The sequence below is a fragment of the Lactuca saligna genome, chromosome 8, assembly GCF_052625555.1.
Source record: "Lactuca saligna cultivar CGN05327 chromosome 8, ASM5262555v1, whole genome shotgun sequence".
In the NCBI taxonomy this organism is placed as follows: Eukaryota; Viridiplantae; Streptophyta; class Magnoliopsida; order Asterales; family Asteraceae; genus Lactuca; species Lactuca saligna.
The window spans coordinates 5,868,402-5,884,724 of record NC_136424.1 but is presented as its reverse complement, the minus strand read 5'-3'; the positions used below and the strand labels follow the sequence as shown (position 1 = coordinate 5,884,724).

At 35.0% G+C, this 16,323-nt stretch overlaps 2 non-coding genes across 2 annotated transcripts; one reads left to right on the top strand and one right to left on the bottom strand.

Moving 5' to 3' along the window:
* Positions 1 to 1,328: 1,328 nt before the first annotated feature.
* On the bottom strand, positions 1,329 to 1,436 carry LOC145013400 (U6 spliceosomal RNA). The gene has a single exon (XR_013664964.1). It is a non-coding gene; the product is annotated as a U6 spliceosomal RNA (small nuclear RNA).
* Positions 1,404 to 1,571, top strand: LOC145013730 (U1 spliceosomal RNA). The gene has a single exon (XR_013665250.1). It is a non-coding gene; the product is annotated as a U1 spliceosomal RNA (small nuclear RNA).
* Positions 1,572 to 16,323: the final 14,752 nt, after the last annotated feature.

Genomic DNA, 16,323 nt, shown 5'->3' with positions numbered 1-16,323 from the left:
TTTAAGGCATATTTGTTCCTTGCACAATGGGTACCAAATACCAATCTTCATTTCAACATTTTCTACAAGGAAAAAGATGTCCAACACATTTTTATTCATTTAAAACTAATATAAAAGAATAAGTGGGTACCAAGTACCAATATTAAGTCGAACAATTAACAATAACATAAGGGAAAATTTGTCCAAATTAACTCAGATGTATAAATACACAAAAAAAAAGAAATTTGAAGGTGTGCCTCCTGACATGCCCTTCTTTGTTTCTCGTTTCTTGTTTATTCTTGAAGATTTTGAAATAATTTATCAATCCCTGTTCTTCTAAACATGTTTAATATCAAAACATTAACAATCAACATTTATATTTATACATGTAAAACTAATATAAAAGCATTAGCGGGCACCAAATGCCAATATTTATTCCAACAATTAACAATAACATAACGACAAATCTATCCAGATTAAGTCAAATATAAAAATCCATAAAAAAGAAATTTGAAGGTGTACTCCTTACCTGCCCAAAATTGTTTCGTGTTTCTTCTTGAAAGTATTGAAATAATTTCTCATCCCCTTTTTCTTTAAACCTGTTAATATCATAACTTCAACAATCAAAATTCATATTTAGGTTAAGTGAATGTCTGATTTGGGGCATAGAGGGCTTGGTACATTCCCGACACCTGAAAGAGAAACCAATCGTTGCGTCAAAGAAAATTTGATCATGTACCTAAAGTCGTAAATCGACGGTGATGGGTAGGTGGTGGTCAGAATCGGTGATGTTGGGGGTGTGAAAATAGTTGCTCTGACGTCGTACCCTAAACTCGTTTCTGATTGGAACTTCATCAGTGAATGTGTATATTTAGACATATATATTATAGCACTCTTGAAAGTGAATGTCGAAAACATACCTAGATTCATGAATCGATGATGTTGGGGATGAGGGTGAATGAATCGGCGATTTTGGGTGGGGTGGTGGGTTGAAATTAGGGTAAAATAGTCTATTATGATAACTTGGAAGGGAGGCATCGGGGGAACTAAAATTGTAACATCCCCCTATGGCACGTATCACAATATTGTCTGCTTTGGGATCCCTATACAAAAACTTCCCAAGGGGTCACCCATCTCTGGATTGCTCTCGTCTGGGCACGCTTAACTGTAGAGTTCTTATGGGATCTGCTGCACTCACGACTTTTAAACGCGTTGTGTCAAGGAAGGTATCCACACCCCTTATGAGGAAATGTTGCGTTCTCCTTCCAAGCCGATATGGGATCAGGTGTAACCCACCTTCACCCCCATTATAGGGTTCGAAGTCCCTGTCGAACACATCGACTCGCGCCCAGCTCTGATAGCATTTCTCGATTTGTGCGTGTCATCCTTGCGCAGGGGCCATGCTAATATTCTCTGTATCGTTCCAATTTTATCGGATGTGGTCAATGGGTTGTCAAGATGGCCCATGGCCTTGGCTAGTGACTTCCATTGCACTTTGGAAGGGTGCTAATCTAAGGTCGGCCTAAGTAGTCGAGCCTACATCATAATTTGTGCCAGTGGGAGCCTGTGTTCGTGAAGGTGGGTTGCACCTGATCCTACATCAGCTCGGAAGGAGAACAACTCAGTTCCTCATAAAGGGGTGTGGATACCTTCCTTGTCACAGCGCGTTTTAAAGTCGTGAGGGCAGCATATCCCATTAGAACTCTGTAGTTAAGCGTGCCCGTGCTAGAGCAAATCCATGAATGGGTGACCCCCTGGGAAGTTTTCGTGTCGGGATCCCAAAGCGTACAATATTATGATACGTACTAGAGGGGGATGTTACAAATGGTATCAGAGTTAGGGAATGGGTCGATATGTTCAACATGGATGTCGAAACCTATAATGGGGGTGAAGGTGGGTTGCACCTGATCTTACATCGGCTTAGAAGGAGAACAAAAATAATTACTTATAAAGCGGTGTGTATACCTTCATTGTCACACCGCGTTTTAAAGCCATGAGGGCAGGAGATCTTAAAAGAACTCTGCAGTTAAGCATGCCCGGGCGAGAGCAATCCAGGGATGGGTGACCCCTTGGGAAGTTTTCATGCCGGGAACCCAAAGCGGACAATATTGTGATACGTGCCAGATTTGGATGTTACAAAAATATTGAGAGGGAATTGAAAATCAGTGAATATAAAATATGGGAGAGAACTGAAAATTAGCAAGGGATGTATCTTGATTTATCGAGTAGAACTGAGAGTTAAAGTAGCCTAGAAATTTCTGTCAGTAATCCCTAGCAATCTGTCTCTGATTAGCTACGAATATATATTGGTGCAAGGAAACCAAACGTATCAAATGCAAATGGTATGAACATGTATTGAGTTAAGGAAAATAAAGATTAATTAAACCAATAATCTGGAGTTTTGTAGCATTTGATCTTATAACTCTAATATAACATAAATCTTGAGTTAATTTGTCGTAATTTATATTTTAACTTTTATGTGAAAGTATATGTGAGTTCATTTCATCGGTAGTAGATTAAACACATCGATATTATGATAAGGATACAAAATAAATCAAAAGATAAAGCTAAATTAGACTAATTTAATTTAGGAAAATCTTCAGAAAAGTTTTAATATTATTATAATTTACGAAAAAGTCCAAAGCTATAAAATTATTTAAGAAAAAGCATGAATTACCGATAAAAATGATGATTTGATTATTTTTTTTCCAGGTTTACCGGTTTCATTACTTACCGATTTCCATTAAAGTTCTATTATTTTACCATAATTTGTGAATAAGTCCCAAACTAAAATTAAGTGATGATTTGATAATTTTCTCCATATAACAAACCTTTTACCAGTTTTATTGTTCATTAGGATTAGCTGTTTGTGGAAAGCTTCCCCAGTCAAAGGTTGAGGGTTCAAGTTTTACTGATTTTGTGTTATAGACTCACCATTGATTTTTCTGTGATGATCATCAAATCCTATCATTTAGATTGTTATGACTGGACATATGCGAAGTTAGTGAACCCTCTTCATGTCCCTTCTAAATAGAAGAAGTTCGATGGTATGATGATTGTTAAACAGCTAATAATGTACAAACATCAACTTGGTAGGCTCATAATGACTGACCGTTAGGGGCGAGTGCGATGCGGTTTGATGTGGTTATTAGCTAAAATCTCATCACTAACCGCAAATGCGGTTAATCTATTTTTAGAACCGCTTGGTGCGGTTATTTTTTCGGTGCGGTTAGGCCGCTATTTTTGCGGTGCAGTTGTTTTTTTTTTTATTTTTTTTTATTTTTTATTGCGGTTATTAACAACATAGATTTGGTGTGGTTATTTTGTGTGGTTTTTAACCACAGTTTAGAACTTAAATGGTTTTAAGACACTTAAATCACGAACAACTAATATCTTAAAAACATCAAATAAATAGTAATTAATAATAAATGTGTTACAATTGTCAAATTTCACCATTTATCAAAGTTAAACATAACAAAAAACCAACAATTTTGTTTTCAAGTATTTTATCATTCTTTCATCCATGAAACTTGTTTTATTTTTAATATTTAATATATTAATAAATAAAAAAAATTGTATATAATATATACGGTGCGGTGTAGTTTTTTTGCGGTTTTGAAAACTAATAACCGCACTGCACCACAAATTTACGGTTTTTGAAAAACAGAAAACTTCACCATCGGTTTTTATTGCGGTTGCGGTTTATCGGTTGCAGTTTATGCGGTTAATTTTAGATGCGGTGCGGTTTTTGCTCACTCTACTGACCGTATTCCATCGCAAGGGAGGGTCCACTCATAAAAGATTGTTCTTGGTACCCCCAAAAAGTTCATACTAGAATCATACGTCAATCTTTTTCCCCAACCTTTAGGGAAGAATCGTCGACATATTTTATCAAAAAATTATGTAAAAAATTATTTTTAGAGACGTCAATTGGTATAAGTTAGATCATTTTTTAATAGTCATTATTATGTTTATATTGAAAATTTTGAAATCCATAATTAATATTATGAGTTCAAAAGGGGTGAGCATTTGGACATTTGGACCGGAACAGACCAGTGAACCCGACTCGACCATTTTTTAGGATCCCATCTCGGTTCTAGGATTTAAGAAAAACTGATCCGTTTTTTTTATCGCTCAGGTCCGGCCGGTTCTAGGTAAAAACCGGTTTTTGACAAGCTTACTTTTAAAAAAAAAATTGTATTATGTGAAATTATTTAAACAAGCATATTTCATTCGTTTGAAGTCGGTTTAATATGCGGTTTTTTGTAACGTGTAATCTAGATTTTGAAGATGATTTTAGACCATAATTTTGTTGTTTTTTGTGTTATATTCGATGAGTTATAATCATTTAAACATGAGATATGAAAGCTAAAATATTTCAGCTTTTCAGATAGAAATTTAAACTTTTACATTCTATAAAATTATTCAAACAAACATATCTTATTCGTTTAAGTCGTATTGACATGCAATTTTATACATGTAATTTATAGTTTGTAGATGATTTTAGACTATAATTTTGTTGTTTTCGGTGTTATATTCGATGAGTTACAATCCTTCAAAGATGAGATATCAAAACCGAAATATTTCAGCTTTTTAACAATAAATTTAAACTTTTGTATTCTATGAAATTCTTTAAACAAAAATATCTCATTCGTTTTAAATCGAATTGACATGTTTTTTTTTCTATCATGTAATTTGGAACTTGTAGATGATTCTAAACTATAGTTATGTTATTTTTGGCGTTATATTTGATGAGCTACAATCCTTCAAATATGAATAACCAAAGCTGAAATATTTCAGTTTTTCAACAACAAATTAAAATTTTTGTGTTCTGTAAAATTTTTTAAACAAGCATATCTTATTTATTTAAAGTCGAATTGTCATGATTTTTTTTTCAATGTGCAATTTAGAGTTTGTAGATGAATTTAGAAATAAATGGTATACAATATAAACAATCAAAATTTGACCGGTTTAAATAGCATGTGAAACGAAAATATATTCATTTTTACGATTGTCCGTAATAAAACAATAAAAAAGTATTCATTTTACCAAATTATAACGTATCAAATCCAACAAAATATTCGTTTTACTGAGTTGTATCAAATCCAAAAACGTGTTTTAACAAATTATAATATATATATATATATATATATATATATATGTGTGTGTGTGTGTGTGTGTGTGTCTGTGTGTGTGTGTGTGTGCGTGCGCAAGTGTGTGTGTAAATTTGTACATATCCAAAAAGGTCCAAGAACTAGAAAACTCGAATCTAGACCCGGATATGGACCTGGACCCGGTGACTCTAATCCGGTTTGGTCCACAGTTCATAATATTCTTTGAAATCGGTTCGGTCCAAGAGTTGGCACGATCCGATTCAGGTTGGTCCAATCCAAATACTCACCTCTAAAGCTAAATGAATATATACTATTTTTGTTATATGATATATATATATATATATATATATATATATATATATATATATATATATATATATATATATAAGATTTTAAATGTAAATGTATAAGAGTTTTGATTATTTTTCTTTAACTGCTCATATTAATTTTGAGTTTAAAATACAAGGGGACTTCATGGTACCACTCAAGTGGGTGCAAGGTTAAGAATAAATAAAACATTCCCCAAGTGGAAATATATGAATTTAAATTCGCATAAATCCCCAAATCGCTTGAAGCGCGTGAATTTCATTTAATTTGCCCTCTCACCTTAAAAAAGAAAAAATTCCGTTTGAATGCAACACGGGTATATATATATATATATATATATATATATATATATATATATATATATATATATATATATATATATATATATATATATATATATATATATATATATATATATATATTGGTTCAGATTCATTTGAGACCATTCTAATTTTGTGAGACCAAATCTAAAAATAATTTTAAAATGCAAAATAAATGGAAAAATCAAAAAATTCTTTTTTTAAATATTATTTTCGGAACTTGAATTAACTAAAAAAAATAAAAAATATATATAAAAAATAAAAAAAAATTCCGTTTTTTTTTTTGAAAAATACGTGAAATATTCTAAATAGAATATTACACTGACATATTCTAAAAAATAATTTTAAAATGCAAAATAAATGGAAATATCTAAAAATTCTTTTTTTTAAATATTATTTTCGGAACTTGAATTAACTAAAAAAAATTAAAAAAAATCTATTTTTTTTGAAAAATACGTGTAATATTCTAATAGAATATTACACTGTACATATTCTAAAAATAATTTTAAAATGCAAAATAAATGGAAAAATTAAAAAAAAAAATTTTAAATATTATTTTCGGAACATGAATTAACTAAAAAATAAAAAATAAATTAAAAAAATGCGTCTCACGGTCTCACAAAATATAGGTGTTCTCAAATGAACCTAAACCTATATATATATATATATATATATATATATATATATATATATATATATATATATATATATATATAACATTTTTTCTTGAATCTCATGTATTTGAAACATTCATAAAAATTTGCCAACACCTCATGCGTTTGAAACCCCCACACCCTTTTACCTTCAAAGTAATTAATCACACATAATCTCATTTCAAGAAAATCACACACTCTATAAGTTCAACACCTCATGCATTTCAAACCCCCACACCCTTTCACCTTCATTATATATGTAGTTATATTAGTATATTTTTCTTATAAAAAGTCGTCATTTGGTTGAAGATATTATGATTCAAAAGTTTTCATATAGTTGAAGCATTCACGATCTATATATAATGATTTGAAGAAATGAGTTATGTCGCATCGATGGTAATTGTAATATGTTTTTTTTTCTTTTAACCAAAACAAATGAAGCTTTTCTATTCTTTCTTTATATTCAATTTCTCATTTCACCTTTATATGTGATTTGTATGTATTACTCAATCTTGAATGTGACTCTCCAAACATCAATGTTTTGCTTGGACTATCTTTCTCGTTCTTCTTTTTCAAGAAAAACATTTTGATTATAGGTTAGTGAAGAATTGTCATCAAGTTTCTTTTTCAATTTCTATGATTATAGGTTACATAGTGTGACATCCTCAAAATCACGGCTAGAAAAGACCGGTTTTTTTATACTTTATTTCAAAATCAGAGTAACCTTTTAATAAAAGAGTTGTGGAATTTATCCCAAAACAATAATATTATAAAGAGTTATCATAAGCATTTCCTTAGAAACGTATTTCATTAAAAGACTCGGGATGTCATGTTCGATACAGTACATAAGTATAAATAATAAAATATAAGCCTTACTACATTATTTCATATCTACAGGCCTATATCCGTAATCCCTCATCCCAACACATCACAACTATGCTCGAGCGCCACCACCTGTAATACATAAAACTGAGCGGGTCAGGCTTGGGAGTCTAATGAGCACATAGGGTTTTCAACCCACAATAAATAAGTTTATTAATTTCATCGACCAACAATAACCAGATTACCCATTCCCGTTATCCTCACATTACGTCCCTAAACACCTATCATAAGGGACCTATCCTAAGGATCATCATCGGGATGGACACTAATGCTAAGGGGGTTCCTCAGAAATAAATGTCCTAAAGGCAACCATGAGGGGGATGGAGTACACCAGTGAACACATCGTTCACAAACACCTACAGGTTGCGAGCCTACCAGCGTTCCACTGGACTGTCTAGAATAGTCCGTGGTCATCATCTATACTCCGCTAGATGACCGGATCAACAACAACAACATCGAGGCCTCTCATCATTTTATCACACATCGTCTTATTACATCTACCCATGTTTTACCCCAACATTTTTGTAGATATAAAATACATATATAGTTTAAATCATTTAAAACTTGTATAAAAACATTCATCTAGCATAGATAGCAAGTATACAGATAATATGCACACATAGCACGTAATATATAAAATACTTCATATCAATGTGTAAGATGAAAGAAACTATGCACTCACCTGAAAAGGTGGTGATTCCGAACTTAGACAGCGCTTCACTTCTTAAAAAGAATTTCCTTCGACGAAACCTAGTATTATTACCACTAGATTTTAGTTTATTATTCGCCGAGACTAATTAATAGTCTAGCTATTATTACTATTATATAAGCTTTAAAAAAAATACTTATATAACCCATAATAATAGCCCAAGTATTTATTATAAGTTTCTAATAATGTTACTATAATTAAATAAAAACTATATTAAAAATAGCGTAGGCGTAGCTCACTTACAGTGGGTTTTATAGAAAACAAGACTTTGCTTGGAGGAGCGTTTCCGAGCCGAAAAGCTATTCTTCTCGGATCCGTTGAGCACTCCCCTTGGGTCTTCAAGTAGATCAGAATGTCGTCGATGAACACTATCACATATTTATCGAGGAATGGTTTACAAACCCTGTTCATCAAATCCATGAATGCTGCAGGAGCATTGGTTTGTCCAAATGACATAACCAAGAACTCGTAGTGTCCATATCTTGTTCTAAATGCAGTTTTCTCAATATCCTGCTCTCTTGCCTTCAACTGATGATATCCTGACCTAAGATCGATATTTGAGAAGTAGCTCGAACCTTGCAGCTGATCGAATAGGTCATCAATCCTCAACAATGGATACTTGTTCTTTACCGTTGCCTTGTTCAGCTCTCGGTAGTCTATACACATTCTCATGCTTCCGTCCTTCTTCTTTACGAATAACACCAGAGCTCCCTAGGGTGATGAACTAGGTCAAATGAAACCGTTGTCCAACAGCTCCTGAAGTTGCATCATAAGCTCCTTCATCTCCGTCGGTGCTAATCGGTAAGGTGCCTTTGCTATCGGTGTTGTACCTAGTAACAAGTCTATCCGAAACTCCACTTGCCTATCAGGTGGTAATCCGGGAAGATCTTCGGGAAAGACTTCCAGATAATCGCACACAACTGGTATATTTTGCACCTCTTTCTTTTCCTTCTTAGCATCGATTACGAATGCCAAGTATGATGCACATCCTTTGGACAAACATTTTCTGGCTTTCATCAAGGTGATGATTCCAGAATTCACTCGGCGTTTGTCCTCGTACACCATAAATGATTCTTTTCCGGGTGGGTTCACCCTTACTATCTTCTTTCTGCATTGAATCTCAGCATCGTTGGTGCTAAGCCAATCCATACCCAAAACAATGTCGAAACCGTTTAACTCTATGGGTAATAGTTCTTTGTGGAATTCGTATCCGTTTATGTCAATGACGATGTTCCTAATACGATTACTAACAGGTATGAATTTTCCATTGGTAACTTCTACAATCAAGGCATTATCAAGTTTTTCTATAGGTAATGCTAATTTCCCACCAAATTTATGCGATACAAAGGAGTAGTTGGCTCCGGAATCAAATAGTATATTTGTAGGCAAACCATTTACAAGAAAGGTACCTGAAGCGACGTCTGCTGCCTCCTTTGCAGCCTCGAGCGTCATTTGGAAGGCTCTCGCCTTCGGCTTCGGTGGTATGTTGGGTCTTCCCGCCTCCTTCTTTTTCGGGCAATCCTTTCAAATGTGCCCCTCCTCGTTGCACTCATAACAGACCTTCTTAGTGAATGTGCATTTGTTGGCATAGTGCCCATGCTTTCCACATTTGAAACAAGTGACCCCTCCGTCACACTTTCCAGAGTGCTTCTTCTTGCACTTGTCGCACCACTTCGCTTCTGGTCCTCCTCCTCTCGAACCAAACTTCGAGAATCTACCCTTCTTACCAAACCTCAAGGATCCATCAAATTTCCTTTTCTCTCCCACTTCCGCTCTCTAGACCCTTCTCTTGTATCTGGGTCTCCACATTCTTAGAAGCCCAGATGGCGGCTTTCAGAGTGGTAGTTTGCTTGACCATTGGACCGAAGTCCGCTGGTAATCCGAGGGCAAATTTGTTAACCTTGGAGAGTTCAGTTGGGACGAGGTGAGGAACAAGCTTCATTTTCTCAGTAAAGCTTGCAGCATATTCAGTAACGCTCATTCTTCCCTTCTTCAGATTCTGGAACTCATTGTTGATCTCTAGAAGATCCTGCTCAGAGTAGTATTGCATCTTCAACTGTACTAGAAAATCCTCCCACGACATCTTGCTTGCTTCACCTTTGGGCATTGAATCAGTAAATAGCTTCCACCAGCTTAGTACTCCAGATTTCAACAGGAGAACCGCGAGAGCGGTCTTCTACCTGTTGCTACACTCGCAACTCTCAAACATCGTCTCCAACTCAGAGATCTAGTTCATGACTTCCACTGGCATCAGGCTTCCAGATAGACTCGGTGGTTTGGATGAAATCCTTTTGTTTGCATCCACATCCATCGTTTCCTCCATCCTGGTGGTTTTTCCTAACTATCGGTGAGTTGGCTTGACAAACAGTCCCACTGTAGTTTCCCTCCTCAGTCTGCCCTTCATTCAACTCAGGCTGTTCGATCTGTATGGTCGCTTCCTCTCGATTTTGCTGGAGCAAACGCCTAGTTTCCTCCATTTGACGATCCAACATTGCCTGGATCATCACTTGCACTCCGAACATCGTTATTGGCCCGACAGCGGCTTCCACAACTGGTATTTGCTTGATCACTGGGGGTTGGTTTATGTTCCCATTTACATTCACGTTTCCGCTAAGGGTCCTTGCCATCTTGATCTATACACCGAATAAGGTGAATTTCGATCTTTATTTAGGACTGATGTTCAAATCATCCTTATCTCCCCGAAACGTTTACATGCTAGTTCTAATATCGTAGTCGTACGTTTAGAATCCTAAACACATAAGGTTTCCAGATCCGGTCGGCAACAGACCATAGATCCGAACAATTAACAGCATATCAGGCACAAAGCATTTATCACATAAAAGCATTTTAGGCACAATTCCTAAAATAAGCTAGTGCTCACACCTCACAATCATCGCTTAGCATTCTAAGTTTAAGTCTAGAAATCCTACAAATTCCTAGTTCGCTTAAACTAATGCTATGATACCAACTGTGACATCCCCAAAATCACAGCCATAAAAGACCGGTTTTGTTTATACTTTATTTCAAAATCAGAGTAACCTTTTAATAAAAGAGTTGCGGAATTTATCCCAAAACAGTAATATTATAAAAAGTTATCAAAAGTATTTCCTTAGAAATGTATTTCATTAAAAGACTCGGGATGTCATGTTCGATACAGTACATAAGTATAAACAATACAATATAAGCCTTACTACATTATTTGATATCTACAGACTTATATCCGTAATCCCTCATCCCAACACATCACAACTATGCTCGAGCGCCACCACCTGTAATACATAAAACTGAGTGGGTCAGGCTTGGGAGCCTGGTGAGCACATATGGTTTTAAACCCACAATAAATAAGTTTATTAATTTCATCGACCAACAATAACCCGATTACCCGTTTCCGTTATCCTCACATTATGTCCCTAAACACCTATCATAAGGGTCCTATCCTAAGGATCATCATCGGGATGGACACTACTGCTAAGGGGGTTCCTCAGCAATAAATGTCCTAAAGGAAACCATGAGGGGGATGGAGTACACCGGTGAACACATCGTTCACAAACACCTACAGGTTGCGAGCCTGCCAGCGTTCCACTGGACTGTCTAGAATAGTCCGTGGTCGTCATCTATACTCCGCTAGATGACTAGATCAACAACAACAACATCGAGGCCTCTCATCATTTTATCACACATCGTCTTATTACATCTACCCATGTTTTACTCTAACATTTTTGTAGATATAAAATACATATAATGTTTAAATCATTTAAAACTTGTATAAAAACATTCATCCAACATAGATAGCAAATATACAGATAATATGCACACATAGCACGTAATATATAAAATACTTCATATCTATGTGTAAGATGAAAGCAACTATGCACTCACCTAAAAAGGTGGTGATTCCAAACTCAGACAGCGCTTCGCTTCTTAAAAAGAATTTCCTTCGACGAAACCTAGTATTATTACCACTACAGTTTAGTCTATTATTCGCCGAGACTAATTAATAGTCTAGATATTATTACTATTATATAAGCGTTAAAAAAAATACTTATATAACCCATAATAATAGCCCAAGTATTTATTATAAGTTCCTAATAACGTTACTATAGTTAAATAAAAACTATATTAAAAATAGCGTAGGCGTAGCTCACTTACAGCGGGTTTTATAGAAAACCAGACTTTTGCTTGGAGCAGCGTTTCTGAGCTGAAAAGCTCTTCTTCTCAGAGTTGTCGAGCACTCCGTGGCTTCCACCTCATGCTAGGGAGGCTCCCTAGGCTTTTCGGGGGATTTTGGGGTTAGAGAGAGGTTATAGAGAGAGAAAGAGAGAGTAAAGAGAAGAAAGAATGAAAAAGGTGTGAAGAAAATGAGGGTGGGAGAGGTGGTATTTACACAGTGAAATGTGGCTGAACTTGGTGCCACGTGTCACCATCTGGTGGCAAGCCTTGGGGAGAAAGCAATGGCCAAGATTGTGCCACATCACCCATTTTCGCACAGCATACTTCCGACTTCTAAAATCCGTAACTTTCACATATGACATCCGTTTTTCATAACTTCTACATACGGACTCTGTTTTCGTCTATCTTTTTAACGTTGATTTCCTATTAGTGAGATCTTCAACTCTCATTTAGGTCGCGTAAGCCAAAAACCGCTCGAACTAAAATTCGAGTTTCAGGTCGTGCACTGTTAAGTCGAATCTTAGAAAAAACATAACTTCCTCATACGAAGTCAGATTTGGACGTTCTTTTTATGGATGTTCTCAGTTTAACATATACTACAAATTTGGTTTAGATCACTAAGGCTAAAAACTCCTTCATCGTAAATTCACTATTAATGTCTCCCGGTGCCGTGCCGGTTTTGCCGTAAAACTTCGGCGAGCCATAACTTCTTCGTTATAACTCGGATTTTGGCGTTCTCTATATCCCCGGAATCCTTGTTTTGACCGCTACAACTTTATATAAAGATATCGAGCTTATCTCATACTTTAATTTTGATGCTTATTTTTATTCTTTATTAATTATACATTTATAGTTAAATAATAAGCACATCAATACACATAATTCACATAATACTCAAATATTTCATCTTTATTACTTCAAAAAGAATTACAATAGTTGACCTAAACTATTAAATTGTCAAAAATGCTTAGCACTGAAACCCGGGTGTTACACATACTGGGACTTAAGTGTAGGGAGTACTATTCTTGATATGGTCAAATGTTGTTCCATAAACGAGCAGTTATAAAAGCCATTTTCAGGTATGCTATGAACTATGCAAGAGTTTTATGAAGCCAAGATGGGATTTGTTCCTCTTATGTGTTGAGAGTTAGAGATCTAAGGAGCCTTACCAAAAGTTGAACAACGAATGAGATTGATCGCGATCCGAATCACATGTTCAACATGATGTCTATAGCAGAGGGATAACTGATAAACTTACCTTATACAACAACTGTAGCTTTGAGCTTTTTGGGAATTGGGCGTTGATAGAATGACACAAAGTCGTATGTTGATCGGGGCAGTGAAATGTTGCTAGGCGTTCACCACTGTCTATATCAGTCTAATACTATCTCCGTCCCAAATTGGTAGTCCACTTTTGACTTTTGAAGTCTTTTTTCTTTAACTTTGACATTAAATATCTTTTTTTTGATAGATAATACTTGATGCAAAATATATGAATGGATTGTATTTTAAATGTTTTTTCATTGTTATAAGTTTTATCAAGTAATATATAACACAAATAAAAATATTTAAGGTCAAAGTTAAAGAACAAAAAACTTCAAAAGTCAAAAGTGGACTATCAATTTGGGACAGAGGGAGTATGAGTCGTGCACAAGAGGGAGAATGAAAGATCTAGTATGCTAAAGAGTCATATTAAAGTGATATTGCTAATTAACATATGATCCTAAGGGTCACACTAACAACAACTTGATACAATTGATTATTTATTAGAAATTGATTTTAATAAATATTCGATAAAAATCTTATAATTAAATTGCAAATGATTTATTTCATGGAAATAATAATTTTCATTAGCAAGTATGTAACACCCGCAGATTCAGTTTTGTCAAATTAGAGGCAATAAGTGTCGAAAACAACTTTTTAACAAAAGATTATTTAGAATAAATAATATTAACCAAGTTGTAGAATATGTCTCAACGGTTCCATACATATAAAGAACGCCGAAATTCGAGTTATAACGAAGAAGTTATGACTCGTCGGAGTTTTACGGCAAAACCGACACGACACCGAGAATCGTAAAAAAAATGAATCTACGATAACATACTTTCTTGACTTAGCGATCTAAACAAAATTCGTAGTATATGTTAAAACAAGAGTGTGCATAAAAAGAACGTCCAAATCTGATTTCGTATGAGGAAGTTAAGATTTTTCTAAGATTTAGCATAATAGTACACAACTTGGAAATTTGAATTTTAGATCGGTCGATTTTTCACCAAAATAATCTAAACAAGAAATGAAGATATCATTAATAGGAGTTAAACGATAAAAATATAGTCGAAAACGGAGCTCGTATGCGAAAGATATGGACGAAGCTTAGTCTCTACTCTTCAAACGCGGCGAATTCGATACAGTTTTGTAAATCTGAGATTGAATGAGAATTAGCCGACAGGGTCTAAATGAAAGTTGTAGTACTCGTAAATACCAATGTGTTGATATAAATAACGTCGATAATAGAGCTCGTATGTTAAAGATATGGATGAAACTTAGTCTATACTCTTCAAGTTCGACTAATTCGATACAATTTTGTAAATCTGAGATAGAATGAGAATGAGCTGACGGGGTCTAAATGAAAGTTATAGTACTCATAAATACCAAATCGTGGATATAATGAACTGTGACATCCCCAAAATCACGGCCAGAAAAGACCGATTTCATTTATGCTTTTTAAAATAATTTCAGAGTAAATCCTTTTGATTTAAAAGTGTTGCGGCATTTGTTCCCAAAACAAAACATGATATAATAATATTTATCAAAGCATTTCATCAAGAGATGCATTTTCATTATATGATTAAAACTCGGGGTGTCATGTTCCGATACATACCATAAAGCATAAACGATAACATTACAAGTCATTCAACAAATATATATACATATACAGACTTGTAAACAAAACAACTCGATTATTCATCCATCTTACGTCCTTGCACCACTTCCTGTAATACAAATAAAACTGAGTGGGTCAGGCTTGGGAGCCTGGTGAGCATATAGGGTTTTCAACCCACAATAAATAAATTATATTTAATTTCACCAACGAATCACTATCCCGATTACCCATTCCCGTTACCCTCACTTTACGTCCCTAAAACAACATCTATCTCAAGGGACCTAATCTAGGATTTTCACCGGGACAGGCATTAGTGCTAAGGGGTTTCCTCAACAATAGATATCCTAAAGGCAACCACGAGGGGGATAGAGTACACTGGTGAACACATCATTCACAACACCTACAGGTTATGAACCTGCTAGCGTTCCACGAGGCTGTCTAGAAGGAGTCTGTGGTCGTTATCCATACTCCGCTGAATAACAAGGTTAACAAACACATCAATGCAAAACGAGAGAGAGAAGAGAGAAAAATAGAAAAGGAGCCGGTTGCCCTCGCATCCTATTTATAGGAGGCTGGAGCCTCGGAGTACGCGGGGCGTATTGCCTTACGCGGGGCGTACTGCTCCGAAACATCATTGCTTACGTACCGAAGAACTTGAGTGCGAGTGTCGACATACCTCGGTGTATGCGGGGCGTACTTCGGATTAGTCCGATGACTCGCCTTCGGATAATACCGGGATTTAATAATTGAATTTAATTATTAATTATTTACTAAACTTCGAAAATTCATATCTTCTTCATACGAACTCCGTTTTCGACGTTCTTTATATCCACGTGAAGGTGAGACTACTCTCTACAATTTTCGTTTAGACTCTGTCGGCTAATTTTGACTTTATTTTTTTAATTTATTTTTAATAGGCCGGGACAGAAAATTTCGTTATAAATTCATAACTTCTTTGTTTGACGTCCGTTCTCGCCTAACTTTTTATCGCTTAGATACTAACAACGAGATCTTCGATTCTCGTTTAGATCACTAAGGCTAAATATCGCTCTAACGTAAATTTCACTTTTTACCTCATTTAGCGTTGCCGGTTCTGTCGCGAAACTTCGACAGGTCATAACTTCTTCGTTATAACTCGGATTTCGGCATTCTTTATATCTTCGGAAACCTTGTTTCAACTACTACAACATTATCCAAAGATATCAAGTTTATTTTATACTTAAATTTTGATGCTTAATTTTATTCTTAATTAATCATACCACATAATTAAGCAATTAAGCACAAA